Raw genomic sequence first — 24,045 nt, forward strand, 5'->3', positions numbered from 1 at the left:
ATTCCCTATGCCCATGAGTAAATCCCATAAAAGCCGCCCCGTTGTACTGTCGCTATTTTTCCTTGTGGATGATTGATTGATGGATGAGTGCTGACACTTCAATGAAGCTATTTCGACTGCCATCTCAATCCGATGATGTGAGGGGTATATTTTCTGTCCATGCCTCATTACTTCAGAATGACATTCCTGGAACTTCATTTACTTTTTCCCTCCTTCCCTCAAGCGCCATATTTTTTCCCATCTAGGTTATGCATGCCATAAAAAAAGCAATTTGCTATTATATGTGGCATAAGGGCAACACTTTCCCTAGGAGGTAAATAAGAAGGGCCTTTTTTTTTTCTCCTCCATGTTGAGTTTAGGGATCATGTCAAAATTTCCCAAGCAGTGCCAAAGCAGGCCCTCCTGCACAGGCCACAGGGAACGCAGGGACCACGTTCAGTCTGATTTTGTGACTGCTGCACTTCAATTATACCCTCCAACATCGCAAACAAAACAACAGGAACAGACACTCCAGAGCCCTTTTCTGATTTGAGAAAGAGCCTCTTCTCCACTTGTGCCTCGCATACTTTGAATATTTCATTTGCCACGGAATAGCGATTTACAACTTGATCCAGACTTATTTTTCCTTGGAGAATAGGGGAAGTTCATCGTTAAATGCAGAGATGGATTTGTCTAGCGGAGGTTGTTTTCTCTGAGTGAGAGCAAACAGCGCTGCGCCTGGATTTCCAAGCAGTGCACTAGGAACAGTGGGACTCGTGACATTGGCGTATCCTGGAAGAGGCTGGGAGTTGACTTGGGACCCGATTTTAATCTGTGTAATACAGTATTCCCGTTAATAATAATGTATAATTAAGACATCCGTTAAAAATCCATAACGTTAATTTAATGGGGAAAATCTAATACAGTTCTATTGGAATTTTTACGTTAAATTAACTTTAACGGGCTTTTAATGGATGTCTTAATTAGATCTCATTATTAACGTGAATATTCCACAAATTAAAACTGGGCCCTCCAAGTTTTAATGAAAAAAGTTACAAGCACGAATTTGAAATTGCCATTTTTGTAGCCCCCTTCTCCCAGGTCGGGGTGGGTTTGGCCGGACACAGCTCAGACACCAGATTCTGATCCCAGTTTTTTGGTGGCACAAATCCTAAGTCACTCCGTTGACCACAACAGAGTTTCAGATTTACACTCACCTCTACTGAGAGAAGAATTCCACTTTTATTCTTTTATATCTATATATAGATATTTATATAGTGATATTTATATATAGATATATCTATATTTATATAATGTTCAATAATCTAACAATAGTACTTTTGTTTAAAAATCCCTCCATCCCATATGTCTCGTCATAAACCGTAATGGAGATTTAAATATATATATATATCTGAGGAATAAAACAAACTGAAAACAACCCATTTCAAACAAATCTTTGGCAGCAACATGGTTAAGCATAACTATTTGAACAACTTGCACAGAAGATTAACATTGTTCAGAGGTTTTTTGGCTCAGAATCTGTTTTAACTTAATAATTCTTGTACTTACTGTGATGTATTGATCCCTAGTGCAATGACTGGATTGGGCAACCCAGGTGCAACAGTAATAGCTGCACAGAATAGAAACATTTCCTTTAGACAAACTATCCCAAAGGGGTTATAAATAGGAAATGGACATTACCATGAAAAGTAAAGCTTCCAATGTGACTGCATCTTGTGTAGCACACTTGGACATTAAACTATGAAGAATTTTTTTTTTTTTCCTGTCAAGTGTTACAAATTGACGAAATAAGTACATCAATGTTCTCAGTCATTATCTTACTTCAGTGGCACTTTGTTTTAGTGACAGCAAAAAGGGACAGCGGAGACCAGACAGCCCCAGTGCAGTTTATCAATGAAAATCTAATATCGTCCATAAGCAGGGGGAGTGGAAATCAATACTTCATTACCAAATTGTTAGTGAGGATGAAGAAGAATAACAGGAGTTTTTTTGGCAGCCTCCTCGGTCCGGGTTGCCGCGAGTTCAATGTCAGGTGGCGAGCGGGGCCGGGCGCTGGGCTGGAGAGCTGGGCTAAGGCATTCGTCCTGCAAGCACAACAACAACAACAACACAGCCACATTACACGGTCTGCTCACAGCCACGCCACTCAGCAGGCACCTTCAGCCCTGGAAATGGCTGCAAAAGAGCTCTGCTTTGTTTTCTGCACCCACAGGCTCGCCACAAGCAAGGACACCAAGTGTGGGTGGAGTCCTGGTGTCGCCCTGTTTTTTTCCAGCCTTCTGATGTTTGCATTTTTGTACTGGAGTTTCTCGCAGATTTCCACGTAAACAAAGTGATTTTCATGTAAAAGTGATTGTTTATCGTTCCTCTCTTGAGGAGGGAGAATTGATGGACTTCTGGTTTGACCAGTGTAATTGGAGAGGTGGCAACCTTCATCCTCCAATCCATAGTCACTGTCCAAAATCTATACAAACCCAAGTAGAAAAATAAACTTCCCTCTTTTTGCCCTGACAACTTGACTCTATGTGTGTCATTCATTTTGTGCCCTATAGAGACAATCCTGGTTCCACAACCATGCACAGATCAGTGGGTGAACTCCAGCTGGTGCTGAGGCTCTGCCTGGTCACTGAGCCCCTTATTCAGCTTCTCCCCCATATTCCTCAAATTTGTTATTCCTTCCTACAGGCAGCCAGGAACATGCTCTAAACTCCTCATGGAGAGCTGGACATCTCTGTACCCACACAGTGTCTAATTTCCCCACTGTTCCTGTGTTATCCCTTTTTCTTGTGGCACCTCCCCAGCATTAAAAGCCATCTTCCAGTGGGCCTTTTCCATCCTGCAGCTGCTAAAAGTGCTAAGTGATTCAAGTTGTGAAGCTACTGCTACACAGAGACAGAAGGGGCTTGTTTTATTTCATTTCAAGATGTGGGTTTAAAAGTTCAGCCCAAAGCTGGGTTCTGCTTTGCTTATAATCTGGGAGAAAGATGCTGTAGGAAAAAAAAACCAAGTGGAAAAATAGGGTGAGAAATGAGGCAGGCAATAAGTAGAGTGAAAGTCAATCTGGAGAGAACACAGAGGGAAAAAAAGAGCTGCAGTGGGCAAAGAGAAGTATGTTACAGAAAAATATATTATCTGTTCAAGGCCATGGATATTTCAGCAAACACAACTCAAATCCTGCAGTGTGTTCTCTGTGTTCTGGCTAAATCAACTGGAAATTCAGTAGCAGCTTTATTTAAAGTAAAATAAACTCAGCTTTTCAAAAATTCCATATGAAAACAAAAAAGTCCATTGACTTCATGCTAGCTAGTTTATAATTTGGTTGGGTTTACAATATCTTCACCTTTTCAGTTTTCACAGTGATGCTGAGTTTTGCATTGGCAACCCAGAGCTGCTGTGGAGAAACTGTTGGAAGGGAAGAGGAGGTTTTGGCAGCTGAACGTAGCGACTTTTGGCAACTGAGGATGCATGGAAGTCAGCTTGAAATTGTGGTGAATACCTTGGATCATGATTCCCACTTAAAAGATATTAAAAGCAACCCATGTTGACATTTTAAGATGTTGCCTTTCGGTTTCAGAGGTAACACTCCAGAGCATTTCTCACTTTGCAAAGCTATTATTTTTCACTGCAAAAAGGGCAGAGCTGTGCCAGTTTATACCCTGCTCTAATCTTCAAGAATTCCAGCAGCATTGCTGTCGTGGGGCCTGGAGCTGACACACAGCAACGCCGCAGCCAGATTCTCACTGTGGGATCACCTCTGCAAACCACCCAAGGGTGGGAATGGAAGAGGCTTTACCCTTCCAGGAGGTTTCCAGGATGGAAAACTCCCTGTGACATTGCACCTGAGGCATCACACCAGCCCCTGCCTCCCTCATGGGGACACAGGCACCGTGGGCTGTGACGAGGGACAGCGGTGACCCAGCTGAGAGCAGGAGTGGTGACCCTTCACTAGGTCAACTCTGCCTCCAGGACGTTCGTTAGGATAATTAAGCCAAATTAGTGGGGTGGAGCCTGGAAGTTACTGCAGGGCACTGGTTCCCTGCCTGTGGGGAATATTTATAAAAGCTTGGATCGGAAAAATGGAAAGCCAAACTCCCGCCTCCTTTTCTTTTTGTGCCACTGTGAGGAAGACCCTGAGAGTTTTTAATCAGCAGAGCAATATTCCTGGTCACTTCCCTGTCACAGAACAATGCTGAGGACACTGTCAGCCCTGGGCAGACCCTTCAGAGGCACGTTGGTCAGAGAAAAGGTCCACAGGAAACTCTTCTGGCAACAAATAAACTTTTGAGGCTCCGTGTCCATGTACTTGACTAATGGTAACATCTGTGCACAAGTCAATTCAATTGGGACTTGGCATTGATTTCCATGGGATAAGTATTTCACCCCTAAGGTCTTTTGGCTAACTGAAGTCTCCATCTTTGTGGGTTTTGTTGGGGTTTTTTTTAAGTTTTATTGATACCACCGCAGGCTGGGACAGGACTTTGGGAAATTAATTAGTGTGAGCCCTGATCAATAAAGGTCATAGTTTATGTATTTCATTATCAAGTCTGTAAGAGATTCAGGGAGTTTGTGGGGAGCTTGTCACCTGCAGTCAGTGCAGAGCAGCCTGCACATCCCAACAGCACTTGATGGGCAGAGTCTGGTGCTTCCTGGGCGTTTGCTGAGATGCAGCTCACCCTGTGCCATAAAGAAAACTCCATCATTTGAATCCTGTTCTGAAAACGTGGCTGAGGGTGTTCATTATACTGATGTCTTGTACAGCATATGTGAAATATCAGTTGCAGATACTGAAGCTTTGCTTTTATTTAACACTAATTATCGAGCCATCAACAGATGTAAAAAGTCGTATCTATTTTAACGCGGATGTGTCAGGACTCAGCACCCCTCCTAACAGCCTCCTTCCCTCTCCTTGTCCATGGCACGGCTTCCCTCTCCTCATCCGAGCTTTCCAGAAAAACACAGCTGTGAAACCTCTGAAATGGGAGCTCTCAAACCCGTCTGCAGCCCCAGACAACTGTCAAGTGTGTGTCGGCAGCTCGCGGCGCGCCAGCCCCCGGCGGTGACACGGGCACTGCCAGCCTGGGCTCACGGGGCTGCCACAGCTCCCAGGGCAGGCTGAGCCGGGCTCCCAGCTCACACAGCAGTGCCCAGCTCTCCTCCAGGCCCCAGGGCTGCTCTGCTCTCTCCACTGTCCCCTTTGTCCCCACAGCCAAAAGCCACACCAGCGGAGTGACGCTGTCTCCTGGGAGCTGCCTGCTCACGGCGTGGGTGTCAAGCCATGGAATCCCAGGATGGGTTGGGTTGAAGGGATCTTAAAGCTCATCTTGTTCCACCCTTCCACACCTCCCGCTGTCCCAGGCTGCTCCAAACGCTGTCCAGCCTGGCCTTGGACACTTCCAGGGATCCAGGGCCTCCCCACCCTCACAGGGAGGATTTTCTCCCGATACCTCTCCTAAATGTCCCCCCTTTCAGTTTGAAGCCATTCTCTCGTGTCCTGCCACTCCAGTTCCTGCTGAAGAGCCCCTTCCAGCTTCCTCGAAGGCCCCTTCAGATCCTGGAAGATGCTGTGAGGTCCTTCCAGGATCTAAAGCCCTTTTCTTGGGGATTGCTGTCACCATTTGATTTTGGGGTTCTGTCACCTCTTCAGTGGCACAGTCTGAGGTGGGATGGAATTCCAGAGCCAGGCAGATGACAGCAGCTTCATGGATTTATCATGCCTTCCCTGTATTTCCATATCTTTGCTAATATCATTTAGCCAGCTCCTGTTTATGCAATGGGATAACAAAAATGACAATATTCCTCTGTGATCCACCCACCGCAGTCCATGGGAGCCTCCGGATCAAAACTTTTCCAGGCTGCAGCTGCACCTATCACTATGAATTGCAGGACTCTTTAAAGGCCACATAGAAAGACACAGACAGACCCTTTGTGGTTACCAAACATGTTATCTCTAGATGTCATTTTTGACCTACTTTTGCTAGATTTTTTGCAGCAGCACAAAATCTGTTCCTTAAAGAGCCATGCCACGTGCACAGCACCGAGAAAGGGGGAAACAGCAAATCCGGATGTGTTTTATTTCATTTAGGACTCCTCTCACCATGAATTACAATGTTACAGCCTCTAAACGCCTTCTCGTTACCCATAATTATAACTAAAATTATATCAATCTAAACAGTAACTACTGGAATGATTCATCCTGATTGGGAGGAGCATGCTCCCTGGAGTTCTGCCTGCCCATCCATTTTAAAGCCTCATGGCAGGAATAGCTTTCCAGAAGGTCATTTAGCAGCACATTAAATAAATAAACAGAATATATTTGTTTCAGCAAACACCCTCGGATAGGATGGGAAAGACTTTTGGGAGAGGTAGAAATAACCCCCACGGAAAGGAAATCTTTCAGTTCTCACCTTGCTGAGGTGCAGCACCCAGCCAAAGGCAGGCAGAGGCTCCATGTGATGCCACCAGGGACAACCCCTCGTGTCCTGGCCACTGAAGGGTCCCACAGCCCACCAATGTCACCACTCGTGTCCCTGCAGAAGCCACCAGTCCTTGTACATCCACCCTCAGCCATCAGCCACACGGAGAGTGAAGTGTGGAAACATTTCTGATCTGAGCTTGTGAGTGTGTGGGGCAAGAGGAAGGAAATGTGGGCTCTAACTCAGCTGTGTCTGTCTGAACACAGAATGAAACCCTGCAACACCCAGGTGGAAAATTTAAAGACCTTGCCTGGGATGATATTTTCTTTCCGATTGTTTGGGCAATCCAGAGCTTTGCAGGGTGCTGAAGCAGCAATGGTGCAGGAAGGACAAGAAGCTCACTCCTGAAGAGAGGCAAAAAATAAAGATGGGAAGAGATAATCTCCATAGGCCTGCAGTGACAGGACAAGGGGAAATGGTTTCACGCTGACAAAGAGGAGATTTAGATTGGATATTGGGAAAATATTCTTCCCTGTGAGGGTGGGAGGTGCTGCCAGAGGTGGCCCAGAGAAGCTGTGGATGAGTCAGACAAAAGCTGGGGCTGCAGCTCCCCGTGGTTCCAGAGAGACCCAGTGGAACCCCGGGCTGCTGGAAGGAGGGGGATTTGTGCCACTGGTGTTGAGAGAGGGCAGGATTTCACCCCTGAGCTCAGTATGAACCTCAGGGTGACACAGTGACACAGAGCACAAAGGTGTGACATTCACCTGGTCCCCCCACAGAGCCCAGCACGAGGGTGGCTGGAAGAATCACAGACTTGGAAAGAGAAAATAAAAACTACAGGGAGCATTTAACTTCTGTTTCTTCCTATAAATAAAGTATAGCCATCAAATCACAATGTATTTGGGAGCACATGTTATTGACAGCCTATTCTTGGAGAGGGGGGGAAAAAAAAAAGTGGATTTTTTGGCAAAGTTTCCTAAAGATTAAATTGTTCATTGTACAGGGCACCATCTGCCCTTGGAGAGAGATTTAGTTGATGGCAGCTGCAACCAAAGTGTGGAAGATAAAGCTGAATTTCTGGTTTCTTTTCAACTAGCAACTGTCATTACAGGTCACATGCAAACTGTGCCATTTTCTGTGACAAGCAGGTTCTGCAGGATTGGGCGCTCGCTACATTTTAAAGTGCCACCTGTAAGGAGCCCAGCCGAGAAACAGCTTTGGGAACACACCTTGCAAAACGTGAATTTACAGCAGATTAGACAAAGCAATTATGGAGCAACCATCTGGACAAGGGCTGCGTGTTCCAGACCCGGGTGCACAGGGATGGAGGTCGGCAGGAACCCGTGGGTCACTCAAAGGTGGATCCCTCCATTTATTTAGGTGCTTAAAAAGGCTGAATTGTCTGCAAATGTTCACTCAACTGTTGCACGATCCACAGTTTCCTCCCTGTTTCCCTTGAGGTGTAATTCCTCCTGAGATTAAACCCCACATTTTTTTAAACCCTGAAGAGGATTTCTAAATCACCAAACCAGAGGCTGCTGTGGGTGGGTTTTTTTCTCAACCCCACCTCTGAGCCACGACACTAAAATATCTCCATTCACTGTGAGGCAGCAAAGGCCACTTGACAGTGGGGAGATGCTGATGTGTCTCTGCTCTCTGAGTTACTCAAACATCACACAAACCCGGTCCTGGCTACAGCAAACCCCTCCAGCAGGGAATTTGTACCTCCTCCCTCTCCCCTGAACACTTTCACAAGAGAATGATGTTCCCTTTCTCCTCGGAACAAAACGGGAGGGGAGAAGTTAAGAGCGCACTGGTAGATTTTATTAGGACTAAGAAACAAAGCAAAACAAAAAAAGCAAACCCAAAGCTCTTCCCTTTCATCCCTGCCTTGCTATGAAAATGCCTTCATATTTGCAGGCTTGCTGACAATATTTCAGGATGGTACATCACACACCGTCTCGTCTGGAACAGCAGACATTGTCAGTGCTGGGAGACAACCACTCTCTGGTTTGTACTTCACAAAGATTCTCTATAAAGCATTTCTATAGTGGAAAAAAAAAAAAAAAAAGATTTTTTTGAAATTCGTGAGTCTCTCAGCCTTTCAGACAAAGATGAGTTCTGGTTAATTTTTTTTTTTCTGATGATTTCCACGTTTTCTGTAAGGAAAAACAGCAGCTACCATTGCTTAAGACAGACTGAACCAGTCGTAACATGCCCAGATATGAGATTCTTATTTTTCATGTGAAAGAATTTGCAGGACATATATTTCTTAAGTTTATTCTGTCCAGTTTAACTTGTTGGTTTTCTCTCCTGTTTTACCACAATAGAAGGAGATCTTGAAATAGAAAATGCTACTGTTGGTAGCTTTTTAACCAATCTGCTGTGATTAAATCCATGCTTTTGGACAGTAAGATTATTTTAAAAAGAAGTTTCAATATTATTTTAAAATATTTTTTAGATAAAGGCTTTGCCTTTCCAACAAAATATTGCTCATCATTTCAGGTGCCAGTGCCTCTGATGTGCCCAGACCATCCAAGCCAAACCTCCTTGGGAAGGCTCCCACTTCTCTGCTGCTGCTCCAGAACAGAACCACGCTCACCCCCTGCTTTTCCCTAAGAAAATTCACCTTTTCCCATCCACATCTGGCTGACCCCAAATGCTTTTGGGATTGAGGCCTTTAAAGAGACACCCAGAACGAATGTTTCATCATTAAGACTCTGCCAGTTTGGGTTCCTTTTTGCAGGGAGCATCAGTGGGTAGGCGTGGAGGCTGCCCCTGTGAGTCCGAGTGGGATCTGCTGCTTTCCCCTCTCTTTGCAGGGAGCTCCAAAAGCACAAATCCCCACCTTCAAACCCGAGCTGTGAGTGAATCACGGCGCCGGAGCCGCACACGCTCTTCTGCTGCTGATTTGTCTGCAAAATATATCACATGCCAGTTCCTTGAATTAGGATCATGGGGAGAAGGGAATCATTAGAGAGTAGAAGAAACTCCAACACATAAAGAAAACTTATCCGTTTGTCTCCTCAGCGCCGCCTGCTTTATTTCCTCCTCAGGCGCTGACAGCGCTGATGAGGCAAAGGATGCTGTAATGCTGAGAGATTGCTTTTGGGGAGAGCATCATTAGGGCTGGGAATGGTTGGGTACAGCCAGAGCTCTGCATTTCCAGCCCTTTTCTCCCTGGTCACTCCACGGTGTTTAGAGGGGCTGGAAGGTGAGGGCACAGCCTGGATCAGGCGCTCCCCTCCTGGAGCAGTTTCCTGGGCTCTGAGTTGCCAGGTAAATTAGACTTGGAGAAAGGGACACTGCATCTTTGAGTAATGAGGCTGGGAAACAGGGAACACATTTTCCACTAGCTCATGTCTCACTGTATGGCATTCTGATTTCCTGACACTTCATAATAAATCATTGCTTATCACTCACATGGGAACGTAACATGGTTCAAGTTAAGATTCGTTAGTGATTGTAAAGAAGAAACATGAATTGCTCTCTATCAGGGCTTTTTGATCATCTTTCTGTCCACTGCAGGTGTTTTTTTAATCAGAATATTTACAGGAGCCATTGTCTAAGGCATAAATAAAAAAAAAGAGAAGAAATAGCAGAAAATATAAATAATGAAAATGAATTTATTTGTCTTATTTATGTGTTTATGTAAACATTTGGCAATTGCTTTGCACAGCAGCTTGTATTCAGTGTCACGGGCTGCTGCACCAACGTAAGTTTGTAAAGCTGGGATTTTAAATATATATACGTGAGTGTGTGTCTACAAAAAAAAAAAAAAAAAAAAAAAACAAAAAAAAAACCAAAAAAAAACCCTAAATGCTAATATATTCATTTTCTGGAGGAGAAGGTTCTAGCAAGCACATCCAGAGCCTGTTTGTTTTAGGATGGAGAAGAGAGGCTGATCCTGATCCTGCTGGCCCAATGGGAATGGAAACCTGGTGACCTCAGAGGCTGAGGGGCTCTAACTGGGATGAGACTGGGATGAGACTGGGATGAGACTGGGATGTTCCCTGCAGCCAGGGGTCCATCAAAAGCTGTGGGAAACAGGAATTCACTTCAAAAAAAGGGATATCTGAGAGCTGGGACTACCTTGCTACAGCTCTGTCCCCTCAGTGAGCTCAGGCTGGCAAATCCTGAGCTGGGATGGGTCAGGAATTGGGGAAGGAACAAGTGACAGGACAAGGGGAAAAGGCCTCAAGCTGTGCCAGGGGAGGTTTGGGTTGGATATTAGGAAAAAAATTCTCCCCCAAAGGATTGCTCAGCTCTGGCAGAGGTGGAATCCCCATCCCTGCAGGGATCTGGGGACATGGTGGCCTTGGCAGGGACAGGGAATGGTTGCACTCAGAGCTCTGAGTGGTTCCAACGTAAATAATTCCAGGATTCCCTGAATTCGGCTCTAGACCCAGGCAGTCCTCTGCCTTCTCTCACCTTCAGTGGATGGAATTTTTTTCTGCAGCCACAACATTTCCCTCAGCGGTTTAGGGACAGGGGTGAAAAGCTGATGGGTTTACAGATGGTGTCAGTAGTGCTTCAGGGGAACAGGGAGTTTTGTATAAAAAGTCCTAAAACCTGAAAGAATGGGAGCTTACTTTAAGAACAATAGCAAATCTGCAGAATTTTTTTCACAAAAAGAAAAAAATATTCAATTCCTTCTCTTGTTTTACAAATAGTTCTCCTTTAATTTCTTTCTTTATCTTTTGGGTCTGATTGTGGGAAGTACCTAAAACTTTGGGCTAACCCGAGAGAAATCAGATAAGGGAACTATTTGCTGCAACTATGGCTTTGATTATTCCCCCTTCAGTAATTTGCTTTTTACTACATTAATCAACGATATAATGTGTCATTTCTACTGCTCCCTGGCTGAATAATCTCCAAAACTACAAACAGCTTTCAAGATAGTTGCCAGACAGGCGCAAATTAATACTTTCAGAAATTGTTCCTAGAAATATTCCCATGAACAGAAGCTTTCACACCCTCTATTTGTGTAAAGAGTTGGCTCAAAAAAAAAAAAAAAAAGGAAAAAAAAGCCAAATTATTATTTTAGGCAAATTCTTGCATATATTTTTTTTCTGGTTTTATATATATATCTGTCTAATATTTATAGAATGTATGCAGTTTAGAATAGGCAGCCTTGGGTTACAGGATGGGAATGGAAGTCCATATGGAGTTAACTCTTTGTAGGATTAATCAGTAGGATTAATTTAGTAGTTAGAAAAAGGAGGGGTCTGATCGCTTTCACTGAGGCAAATAATCCCCTTGATTTGTGGGACAACCTGAGTAAAATGACACATGACCATTGGAATGGTAAATTCAGTTGCCTGATCCAGCTGATCTTCCTCACAAATTCCAATATTTGGAATCTCTGATCTCCTAAACTCAGTTTTCCTCCTTGGCTTCATGGTCTCTGGAAGTGCCTGTAAGACTTTGCCATGTGCTCAGAAAACCCCAAACCCTCTACACGAAATGTGAAATCACCCAGTTTCAAATTTTTTAAAAGAAAGAAAACTTCCTCCTGGTAAAGAACAGCATTGGATGTATTTTTTATATCTTACTTTTCACCTACTACCAAGAGATGATTAGAGACAAGAATTAAATCCCTCAGCTCTTGACCAAGGAAATAAAACATGGCTTTTCTAATAAATCTGAGCCAGGCCCTGAATCTGCACTCACTTGAAGTGGTGTAGTGAATGGGAATATTCTCCATTTATTTTGGCTTACACTAAACTGGAATTTTTGCCCCATAAGCTTCCTGTAATTTTTATAATTGGAACTGCCTTTGTCAGCATTCCTAATATTTCCCTATAGAAATGGTATTAAAAATCAGCACATTTGCCCTACAACCCCAAAGAAAAAGAAGAAGAAACGAGGACTTCTGGTAGATTTTTTGTTGTTGTTCTGTCTTTCTGCAAGAAAATGGCTTAATAAAAATCTCAACCAGAGGCTGGAAGGAGACGCTCCATCAACGAAATGGTAATTCTCTCTCCAACCACGCTTGGGTTAAAAAACAGATATTGAAACAGGGGGAATAAATATTTGACAATGCTGTTAAGGCAACTTTGCTAACGATTTTTGAACAACCTCCAACCGAGGTCTAAATGTCTGCAATATCCATAAACAACTCTATACTGTCCAATTAGGGAGACAAAGACATAGAGCCCTGTCAGGAAGATTTGCATGGCTAAGTGTCTGAGATCAGGGAGCCGATGAGGGATCGCTGCCGCTGCCGGGGGATGCACACAACGGATGACTATCATTAGGATATTACAGAGGCTTACACCTTCCCAATTACTGGCAGGATTCATTAGTTACTGCTGCATTTCCCTAATAGAATCCTCTCTCTTGGCTTATCGCTACCTTCCCTCTGTCTACACAAACCCACAACTCAGCAGTCGATCACCTATGAAAAATTAGACGCCGGAGCTTCCAGTGGCCTATTTAAAATGAAAAGGGAACTGAAGAAGAAATAAAGAACAAAAAAAAAAAGAAAAAAGAAGAAAGAAGAAGAAGGGCTGGAATGCAGATATGTGGCATCAGATGGGTTTGGAATTCTCTCGCTTATTGAACTGTTTGAGGGGGAAAAAATAATCAGTGGCAGCTGCAGAGAGCAGCGTCGTGGTGGGTTTAAAAAGCACAATGAAAGTGTTTTACACAGCCCTACGTGCACACACACGGACTGGAGGCAGATTGCAAAGTGACAATTACTTAAGGCCTGCTAGGCTGAAGTTTCCCAAGTAAGATTGGTGAGGATTCCAGGGGCTCGGTGCTGCCGCAGTCGGCTCAGCCCCATTAAAGATAATGGTGTGAGCATTTCCATGCTGTCATCGTGTTGCTATCAACAGCATTATCAGTATCAACTGCTTCTACAATTATGCACAATGCACAATTACGCTCTTCCTGCACAAAGACTTAGCAACCACCAAACTCGTTTTCTTTTTAAATACACTGAAAAGAGTGTAGATTTCAATCCTTCATCTGCTCGCAGACGAAATAACATTTCCAAATCATCACTGATAGCATTTTTTTTCCTCCCATTCTAAGGATGGCCAACTGTTCTCAGCGATTTCTATTACATTTCCTACCTATTATTTCATGTAATGGCATTCCTTAAATTTTAAATTAGCTTTGAAGAATAAAAATAATTGAATTCCTGCTGTTTTGTGTACATAGAGGGTGACAGGAGCTAATGTGATAATTTAAACTGTAAATGAGTCTTCACTTTGTGTTCATTAATTACAGCTAATTACTGAATTACAAACCTTCTTGGTTAGGCACTGTTATGTATTCATGTAGCATGTTGGATTTCCAGCTGGTAGAGAACTGTTTTATAGACTTACAAGCTGACACACCAAGCTAGCGCCGAAACAATTCCGTGGGAGAAATGAAGGGAGGGCGAGGGGCACACACGACAGCTCCTGCTCTTTGAATGCAGGCAGGGAGGAGAGGCAGGGCTGCAAACCTGAGCCTCAGGTGAGCCAGGATCCGCTGGGGATAATTAGGAAATATTTGCTGGATTTGGGAGGTAGAAAACGCAAGTTTGAGCTCACATTTGGGGGAAGAGCTTGCCGCGCTCACTCCGGTTTTACACCAGGGTTAATTCCCTGGTTTTACACCAGGGTTAATTCCCTGGTTTTACGCCAGGGTTAATTCCCTGGATTAGGCAGAGTTTCCTCCTTCTCAGGGCAGAGCAGCGAGGCAGGAATGGCCCTGGAAATGGGGCCAGGGCTGCCAGCACTGCTCCTTGGGCTCTGCTGGGGAGCAGCAGGACGGGGATGGCAAACGGAGCATCCCACGGGCGCGCAGCGTGTCCCACCCGGGGGTGCTCATTGCTCCCCACTGAAGGAACACCTCCACCTCTCTAGGGCTGTCTGGAGCTTTTACTCAACAGTCTCAGTGCTGAATGGCTCTGTCCAGACCTCTCCTCTGGATGCCTTTTGTTTTTTCCTGGGAGCTGAGGTGTGTGTCTGTGCGGAGTGAGCGGAATGAGCCATGGGGAACTGTGTGACCCACGGAGCTCAGTGCCCAGAGACACACCTCAAACCTCAAACCCCAAACCCCAAACCTCACCTGTGCTGCTGTCAATACACACACAGAGGATACACGGATTTCCCTCTCACTGCCATTTATTTTGCAGTATTTTGTGTGTTTTGTTCTCTTTTAACAGCACAAGCCAGCAGCCTGTCCAGATCCCTGAGCCTGCTACAGGTAACCCAGCAGAGACTGCAAAATCTACTGAGTCAAATAATTATCTTAAAACCGTTTAATTAAATTAATCTGTCACCCACTCGGTCTTCCAGAATGGGGGCTGAGGTGACACAGACCAAGGGCTCAGTGTTGGACCTGCAGATCCTTCTCAGAAGGTTTGGCCTCTACTGGAAGAGTTCAGCTGAATATTTATCAACAGGCAGAAATTAAGAGTCAGATCCTCAGCTGATGTAAAACTATTTCAAGAGAGTTCTGCTGATTCCCAGCAACTGAGGAACAGCTCAATAGGTCTGTAATAATAAAGAGTCTGATGAAAAGCCCCTGAAAGCAGCAACACTAATGTGTGACTGCTCACATAAACACCAGTTCAATGACAAGGCTTTTCTGCCTAAGAACTAGTCTGTGTCTTCAGGTTTCATGATAAGTACTAGGCTTTTGTCCTTAAATAATAATTTTCATCTGGAGAATGGCACAGTGACTTGTTCTAACACCAACAGAGATTCAGCAGTAGGCTTCTCAATGGGATTTGTGTCATGTCCTATTCCCTCATCACCTTCCCATGCTGTCTCTTCTCTTTCAGGGTATGAAAAGAGATGGGGAAACCAGGGCAGGGAAGATGTGCAGGCAGAAATTCCTTTTATTCTGTGGGTAGTAACTCTCTGCTATCATATAAAGATAATGACTTTCATTAATCTTCTGTAGGTCTTTAATCAAAGGGTTTTTTCACTCCATGCAGAGACACTACTTAAATGCTGCTAAATGTTAAGTAAAAATGAGAATTCTTGATATCAGATACACAAAGAGGGTGTTTGAGGCAGCACAGTGCAGCACGGCACCCACAGAGGCTCAACACTAGAGGTGAGTCTGCTGCTCAAAAAATCTCCAGCCACCATTTCCAGGCAGTCTTTGACCCAACTTGTTTTCATGTCTCACTCCTTTTCAATCTCACAGCCTCTGGCATGCAAATCTGCGCTGAAACTGAGCCTTCCAAACGTGCCAGAGGGAAGCTGGGGCCTCACACCTATTGGCAGATCAGTGCACCTAATGCCCTTTGGCTTTTCCCCCTCTTTTTTAACAGAAAGGCTGAATACTCCATTAGCTGAACAACTTGGAAGAAATGACAAGGAACTAACAAGAGGGTAACACTGTATTTTCTATTTGTTTTCCTCCCTTGCAGTGGTGCTAATTAGAGGAGTTCTTGATACAGAGCTCTGGGAATGCTGATGAGAAGCACACAAAAGGCTGGAGTGCCTCTTCTGCAGAGCGCTGGATGCTCAAACACAACACCCTCTGGACTGTCAGTGCCCTGCTCCCCAACACTGCCTCGCATCTGGGACATCAGATCAGCCTCAGTCCTCACCTAGGGGTGAGTAATTTCACCTGAACTCGCAGCTTATCAGAACAAAACAGGATTTCAAGCAGGAATATCGAAGCTGCAAGGCAGTGGTGGGAAGGGAGGCAGGAATGAGGTGGGGATGTGTCTCTAGAGGGGACCTGGGCTCTGTGCTGCTCACAGGGAGTCATTACTCACCATCCCTCCTGCAAAAGCCTCCCTCCCTGGAGCCTGCTGCTTTTCCAGCTCTTTGGGCAGGCCAGCCTCAGAGGTTGGGAAAAAGGGAGATGCTGCCCTAACTTCCCAAATGCCACCAACAACAGCTTCTCCTTCAAAGCTTTCCACCCCCTCCTGGCCTGGGGAAGGGGTCGTGGGGATGGAGGCTGGGAGGGTAGGACAGCACCTCTCTCCCATTCACCAAGGTTTGATTCCCTTTATGAGCACGATCCGCCAATCCGTAATCAAGGGTTAATTTCACAGCTCACTGCTTCATCTAGCATAATATCCATTCAGACTAATTAAATCTGTCTAATAATGTGAGTGTCTTTGTCTTTGTTCTTTCCATTCTTTGTTTTACACCCTTCACATCTCATCTCCAGAACTACACGCCATCACACTCTGCTTGACAAGCAGAATCCATCCCTAAAATTAAAACATTCCTGACCTATCTGCGATGACAAGGCAAGCAAGCTTCACAGCGCTGCGGCCCATGAAGGGAGCTGACACATTTGTTTTTAATTTCAAAAGAGTAGAAAGTGAAGATCTGACCCTGTCAATCAGGCCCTGTGACAAGTTTAATCATTGCTGCCCCACAAAAATCACGGCTAAATAGGAATGCAAATAATGTATCACAGGGCTCTTATAAATGCTAATCAAGGAGAAGTAATCAACTGACAATTTCACTGATCTCCTTTCTGAAGAAGTCAGTCAACGCACTGTCTCTGGACCACAAAGAGAAGAAAAGACAAAAGGCATAGATGCCGTTTCCCAAAAAAACCTATCCTTTTTCAGGGCTTTCTTTTTCTTTTTTATAGAGAAAAACAGAGAATTCACTCTTTTTGATCCTCCACCGAACTTTAAAGCAAAGCTGTTTCTCAGGAACTTGAACAGTTATATGTCAAGTGTACTTTATTAACAGTACCCTCCCAACCCAGAGACAGCACTTGGAAACTTCTGCTAAAATAAAAAATCTTCATTTGTCTTTGTCATTCATCCATCTTCAAAATTCTTCTCCGTCTTAACAACTTCTGTCCTCTACGGGCAATATATTTAGTGATATATGAAGTTTTACAAGTGGAAAGCTAATAGTTGAGCTCACAATTTTTTTCTAGCAGCTCCCCTCCTCCCAAACTGAAAAAAAGAAATATCATGCTTGGGATTTATTTCAGTGCAAAGGCTTTCTTCAGCGGCAAGATTTTTAAACTGACTCTCCTTTTATGACTTTTTTTTTAATGTGGTAAAGAAGAGACAGCTCAGGTGTAATTCCAGTCTTTCACTCACAAATTCTGCATGGCAGGAAATTGTGACTTCCCCTAGGTGTGGAGCAGAGGAGGGCCCAGGACAGGCAGGTGCACGAGCCCCGTAATTCAATTTATTGTTCTCCTCTCACTGGTTTGCTGTGCTGGGTCCTGGCAGGGCCCATCCAGCCCCAGAGTCACTGCACTGGCACAGAGCAAAAGGAGATGGTTTGGCCAAGGACACTCAGGGCAGGGAGATGTAAGCAGCATAAAGATTGTGATAAGAGGTAAAGTTCAAAGAATCTGCTTGTTTGAAGTTTGGTTGGGTGGGGTTTTGTTGTTATTGTTGTTATTAAATTACCTTCCTTCGTGGAGCCAATAGATGAAAGAACTGAGGAGGGCTTCAGCAATGGAATCTTGGGCTACCAGCAGGGTTTGGAAATAGAGATCTCCCAGCACAGCACAGCCTGGGCCAGTTACCCACAGCAGGGTAAAGCAGCAAGAGCAGCTTTAACCAAGTCAAAACTTTGCCTGTTGTGTTCTGTGTTTTCAGGGCTGAGTGACACAGCTCAGAAGCTGCCACACGGGACGGGCAAGATGCCACCAAACCCCTTCCAGACTGCACTCTGAACCACCCAGATTTACACCTCACCAAATGAAACTGGGAATAATCCTTGGCCAAACCCAAGTTTCCAACTCCTAGAAGCGCTGGGGCAGCAGCAGAAGCTTTGGTAGCACTTCAGTGAGAAAGGAGAGCTGGAGCTTTGTGTCTCAGAGCTCCCTGCCAGAGAGGGATGTTCCAGCAGCAAACTCTCCATTCAGGATGAGCGTGGAGGGTGGGAGCAGCAGCCAGAGAGAGGAATTGAAAAGCACTTTGCAGTTGTCGTGTCACTTAGCAACAACCTTTCCTGGTGCACATCAGCAGGGATGCAGCAGAGAGGCTGCACAAAGCCCAGGCACCGAGATCAGGGCTGGGCCAGTGTGGGAGGGCACAGGGAGCTCCAGCAGCAGCCCCTGGTCACAGCCAGCTGTCACTGAGCACTGCAGAGTCACATCACTGTCCTCGGGCTTGGCCTTGTCCTGGAGAGACTCCTGCACCCAGCCAGAGCTGGTCTGCTGCTGCTAATGCAGAGAAAAACGACACCAGGAGGAGGAAACCAAAGTCCAGCTCTTTGTTTCCTGGGTGAACTCCACTGATGGGGTCACTCTTCTGCCTGCAGTTTCACCCTCAGATAAACTTCACTTCAATTTCCCAACTTCTTCCCTGTAGGGTTCTCACTCTCTCTCTTTGCATGCTGGATTTTCATAAAAAGGTCCAGACTTGCAAGTCCTCAACCCCTAATACTGCTCCCACAGGTTAATGCTGGGAATACTCAGCTCTTTCTGTCAAGTGGAGGATGTGCCTGGGCCCTGATGAACAGAGGAGTAGGTCCCTTCCTGCAAGGCTGAAATTAAAAACCTGGCACAAACAGAGAGACCTGGGAAAGCCACCTGGTAACTTCTAAGGAGGATGAAAAGTCAGGCACCTCTCTGCTTTAATTATATCACTTATCCTCATTTGTTTAGCTTCAAAGAGTTAGGAGTTAATTATTAGCCGTCCCCATACTAGTAAGGACCAGCTGAAGGGCTGATTGTGGAGACAGCACAAGGAATCTGTGATTCAGGAGTTCCTTGAGCTACTGTTCTACTGCTCAGGAAGAAATGAAGTGGCAGGAGCAGACCTGGGGATCTGTTATTTGTATGGTTGCTCTCTGAATACAAAGCTCTACAAAAAGTATGAAATATTACATAAATAGAGCAATAGTATGTGCCAAATTAATAACGCGCATTATCCAGCAGCCATGCAGTGATGCTTATGGTACAATCCTAAATCATCCTAATGGGGAGGAAAAAAAAAAAAAATCAGAATCCATCTCTTTGTGTGGCTGAGTTCCTCTCCTCATAATTACCAAAAGTGACTCTTGCACATAGAATCGTTTGAGATGCTGATGGGAAGCTGGGCTTTGCCAAGTGACCAGAGCACAACACTCCCAACCAGGGGCTCCTGGGCTCTGCTCCTGCTCTGCTCTGAGCAGCACAATGCCAACGTGCCTTGTTCTGGGGTGGAGAGCACAGCCTGATTGTCAGCACCCTGTGAGACACAGCCACACACTTCCCTGCAGCCAGGCAGTCAGCACTTGGGAGTATCTGACAGCATCAGTGTCCACACCACGCTGCTCACCAGGCTTGCTTTTGTCCTGCCTGGACACACACACACACACACACTCCAAACCCAAAGAAGCCTTGCCAAACAGACGAGAGACTCTTCTCTTTCTGCAGCTGAGTTTTGTTTTTGCAGCTGCCAAGCAGCAAAGAAAAGCAACCCTGGTGATCTGGCCAGAGGATGCGTCCAGTGATTCCAAGAGGTTTCCCTGGAGGGGAGCAATCCCCACCTGCTGCCATCACACTGTGAGGAGCCAGAACAGGGTGGTGTTGATGAAGTCCTGGTTGCTCCCTGTGCTCAGCCAAAAGGAAATGTTGAAAAGGTGAACGTGGCTTTGGCACTGTAAGGATCTCTTGTTTCCATCTGGGCTCAGCCCCTGCTGCTGCACAGGGTTCTGAGCTCTGCTGGGGCTCACCGTGCTGATCCTGTGCCTGCCTTCTGGCCCTTCAGACACCACCCAAATCAGCAAAGGCTGGTGAGCATCCTTCAGCTTTGAAATGATCTCTCCCCAGAGTCAGTGGGAGAAAGGGTCAGCTCTCCCCTGGGTGTGAGCAGGGCTGGGAGCCACGGGCTGGGGTTTGGGACTCCTGGACACAAAACTTCATCACAAAAACAGGATGATCAGTTTGTGTTTGGTTTTCTGGCTTGGGCAGGCTGTGCCAGGGACCCTGCCCAGATTATTTATGCCTTAAAACCTTCTGGACACAGAGGTGACAACGAGCACAGGACCCCAAACCTCCCCTGAGCAGGGCAGTGTGCTCTGGCACAACTCATCGCCTATTCCATCAAAGACTTTCCTGCCTGACCTGAAAGTGGAAATTCTGCAGTAAAAATCCAAGTGGAGAGAGCAGCACAAGCTACAAACTCCAGCAAATGAATGCTATTATCTTACAGGGAGAATACATTAATATAGATGACCGTTACATAACACACATTAACATAGAGTAATAATATATTTACTCAATATAGGCATGTTTTGACACAGTGCAAGCTGTGTGCAGTTGCTTAGAGAATTGGGGATTGTATATTTTTACCAATATACTGAAAAAACTTAATTTTCAAAAAAGAAAAAAAAAATAAATAAAGAAAAAGAAAAAGAAAAAAGAAGAAGAGATGGTCTTGGGGGCATTTTGGTGCAATTCTGACAACTCAAAGTAAAATCCAGAGGAGCTTTGGCTCCCGTGTCTGGAATAATTGAGCTATCAAATGTGTGTCTGTCAGATGTCAGTCATGGAACTGCACCTCAGCTGCAGTGATGGATTGCATCACAAGCCAAGGGCTATCAGCTCAAATCTGGGTGTGCTTGAGCTGGGAAATCCACGCTGGAGCAAAGTGCTGCAAGGGCCAGGCCCTGCTTCTGGTCACTAAAGCACAGCTGTTCTTCTGTGTCATTTAGGGACTTGAGCTCCTTAGCTGTGATCTTTTGGTTCCAAATCAAAAGGAAGAACAAAACAATCACAGAAAAATAGAAAAATTAAGGCTCTCTTACATAGTCCTATGGGAAACTCATTTGTTGGACAAATCTGCTGCTAGAACAAAAGTTTGGTTGCAGCCATGTGAGAATTGAAGTGAAAGTTAAATGGAAGAATGTTATGTGATAAAAAAAAAAAGGGGGCAAGCAAACCAACCAACCAATCAAAACCAAACAAAACACACACATAAACACCAAAAAAACCCCCCAAAAAAACAAAAACAAGCAAACAAAAAAAAAAAAAAAAAAAAAAAAAGAGGCAGAAAAAAATTTGCAAAAAAAAAGAACTTCTGCGTTTCATAAATCCAGCCATGTTCATTATGACTTTGCTATCAGAACAAACTTTACATTGCAATTTTCTCTCCCAAGCCTGGAGTGCCTCCTCACAAGCAGCTGCCTGGTGCCAGGCTCTGCCCTGCCCAGCACTGCAAGGATCCTGCTTTCCAACAAATAACAGTTTCTCCTGAAATCCCAGCCTTAGTGACCAGTCTGATCTCTGCAGTTTGAAACAGCCCAGAATATTGGTGTGTCTTGAACGGATGCTTCTTTATCAAAACAATACACCAAAAGAAATCTTGGCCTTTTTTCTTTTTTTTTTTCATTTTTTCCCCCTTTTACTTTAAGCTGATTAGAAAGTTGGTTCTGTAGTTGATTAAGTTCTGTAGAAACTGGGCTCGTGATGAATCATTAAACAAAGACATTTTTTTTGTACAGCAATAAAGTCTCCAATGATTAATTAAGGGCACAGTGCCAAAACAAGTGTCTTTGTTTAAAACGCAGTGGACAAGACAGGCTTGGGAAAGTTGATGTCTTAAGTAGACGCCACAACATGTTTTTAATTATGTTCAGGAAGAAGAACAAGAATGGGAATTGCCAACTGTTTGGAAAGATAATTTTATTTTTTATTATCATTATTTTAGAAGAAAGATTAGAATAAAAAAATAACAAACAGAGCATTATTGATTTAACACAAATGCCATTTGTTGGGCCTTTTGTAATTTCCTTATTAGTGTCATCATTCTGGAGTTCATATGCTCCCTTCTGTTATAGCATTTGGCACACATTCAGCTCCCAGCAATATGATACAGTAAACATTCAGTGACTGCTCATATTAAAATGTTTTATTTGTTGTGAGAGCACCAATGATCAGGCAGAGCAGGTCCTGAATCAGCTGGGCTCGTGTTGGGTGCTGAGCCCTGCCCAGAGCCAGCACCTGCAGCAGCAGCTCCTCTCAGCCCTGGCACTGCTCAGTGACCCAGCTCCACCCAGTGCCTGCTCACCTCTCCCTCCTCCTGCTCCCTTTGGGGCTTCCCAAGTATTGTTTGCAGAGTCAATTGTAGAGGATTTCGCGATTTTTTTTTTACTAAAGGTTACTTCAAACCTATTTTAGCAGTCACACAAATGACCAGTCCTGCGTTTTCAGGTATGGGAAATGATTTTGGATGCTTCAGCAGAGAGGGATCACACAATCATTTAGATGGAAAATGATTTCCATCCTAAATCCCAGCCCATCGAGTCCAACCTGTTCCCAGTCCCCACCTTGTCCCCAGCCCAGAGATCTGAGTGCCACCTTCAGGAATTCCTGGGACACCTCCAGGGATGGGGATCCAAACCTCCCTGGGCAGTTCCAATCCCTGTCCACCCTTTCCATGGGGAAATTCCTGCTGCTGTCCACCCTGAGCCTGCCCTGGCCCAGCCTGAGGCTGTTCCCTCTGCTCCTGTTCCCTGGAAGAAGAGGACAAACCCCAAGACTTTTCCACAAGTCCAGAAGAAATCTCAAGAAGTAAATAAAACCATAATTTGGCCTTTCCCCCACCTCTGGAGTGGGTGTGTGACCTCCTCAGCCTCCTCATTTGTCCTGCCAGAGATGGTTCCAGGCATGGAAGTGGAAGTGCAGCCTGCTCCTCAGCCTTGCTAGGACCAGATTTACATATTAACACCTCCCATTAACACCTCCCAGCCTTAATGAGACGGAGCCACGAGCATCTTCAACCTGAGAAAAGAGGAGAGCAGACGTCTCAATTTTCTTCTCAGTCCTCCTGCTTATGCGGAGATGCAGAAGAAAAATTAACGGATGATTCTTTCTGGTGAACACACCATTAATTTACCTGTGGGTCTGTGACAGAGGGAAAGTTTTTTTGATGTGGAATTCTTTTGAGAACAGGGCCAAGGGCACGGGAGAAGCTGGGCTGGGCTTTGCCACGAGGGGCTGGGGATTGCAGTGGCTATGGGGTGATTTAGCTCAGGACAGCAGCCAAAAGCCAAATCTGCCACCAAATCTCTCTCTGAAACCTGGGTGTGCCCGGCTGTCCATCCAGAGCTCAGGGCACGGAGCAAACGCAGTAACTAAGCAGATGCAGCAGGTTGTCAGATCTGTATGGGTGCTATAAAACTTGTAAGGTTCCCCTTAAGCAAGAAGAGGAGCTGGGTGTGTAAATTCTGTGCAGCAAAGCAGGAGAGATCCTAATGGGCCCGGGAAAAGCAGAGGAAACACAGGTGGCATTTATAGCCACAGAAAGATGGGCACAAACCCCTACAATTTCTTCTCAGACCTCCAATATTTCTGCCCATCTGGAAGCTCCTCAAAGTGCTCGAGGAGGTGCTGAGAGCCCTGAACACCCTGGCCAAAGTGTGCACAGGGAAAATCCAGCTTGGTGAAACCTCACAGATGCAAAGGTCTAAAAGGAACTGCCTCATCAAAATACTTGATGAAAAGCATAACCTTCTAAAGTGACAAAACAGTGGATGGAAAGAAGATAAACCCACCAGATAAACCCACCAGAACTTTAACAGATTGAATAATTTCTATTGTTTTGACTGATTTAGCAAGGATTATACAAATGGTATTATTAAACACGTAAAATGCATATAAGAAAAATTAAATTTCTGCATGTATTTTTTAATTTGGCTTTGCAAGAAACTATAACACTTTTTTTTTTAACCCTACATGAAAAGCCAAAAAA

The 24,045-nt window shown here is 44.9% G+C and overlaps 1 protein-coding gene across 1 annotated transcript in view; it reads right to left on the reverse strand.

The window, feature by feature from the left end:
- Window positions 1-1,321: 1,321 nt before the first annotated feature.
- Window positions 1,322-24,045, reverse strand: part of TSHZ2 (teashirt zinc finger homeobox 2) — a 207,081-nt gene continuing 184,357 nt past the window's right edge. Inside the window, exon 3 of the mRNA XM_066330948.1 lies at window positions 1,322-2,084. The gene's annotated coding sequence lies outside the window, so the exon portion shown is untranslated. The remainder of the gene's footprint in view (window positions 2,085-24,045) is intronic.

Source organism: Sylvia atricapilla, chromosome 16, assembly GCF_009819655.1.
Source record: "Sylvia atricapilla isolate bSylAtr1 chromosome 16, bSylAtr1.pri, whole genome shotgun sequence".
In the NCBI taxonomy this organism is placed as follows: Eukaryota; Metazoa; Chordata; class Aves; order Passeriformes; family Sylviidae; genus Sylvia; species Sylvia atricapilla.